The sequence below is a fragment of the Habropoda laboriosa genome, unplaced genomic scaffold (assembly GCF_001263275.1).
Source record: "Habropoda laboriosa isolate 0110345459 unplaced genomic scaffold, ASM126327v1 scaffold18, whole genome shotgun sequence".
Classification (NCBI taxonomy): Eukaryota; Metazoa; Arthropoda; class Insecta; order Hymenoptera; family Apidae; genus Habropoda; species Habropoda laboriosa.
Window position 1 is genome coordinate 2,003,785 of NW_017100152.1, and position 363 is coordinate 2,004,147.

The following is a 363-nucleotide window of genomic DNA, read 5'->3' on the forward strand; positions in this document are numbered from 1 at the left end:
GGGACTCTGTAGTGCTTCGCAACCATCGCCAACCCTATCCCCCATTCGGCCAGGGATTGCAGGAATAAGACCTTGGCCCTAGCCGCGTGGTTGAGATTTACTTGCTCGATGTGCTCCTCCCCGCCCGTACTGCACGGGCCTAGTTTCGTAGTGTCCTGGGGTGTGGGCCTTCGTGCGAGGCCATACTGAAAGCGGTCTATTGACCGCGACGAAACGTGCGGAAAATCCGCGTTTGTTTACGACGCCATAGATTTCTACGCCAAAGTTAATATTGTATAGCGTGACATACTTACATGATACAATGAAACTATCTGGACAATGTGTGTATATATGTAGCTTGGTCAGAGCGAGATATTTGTAGTT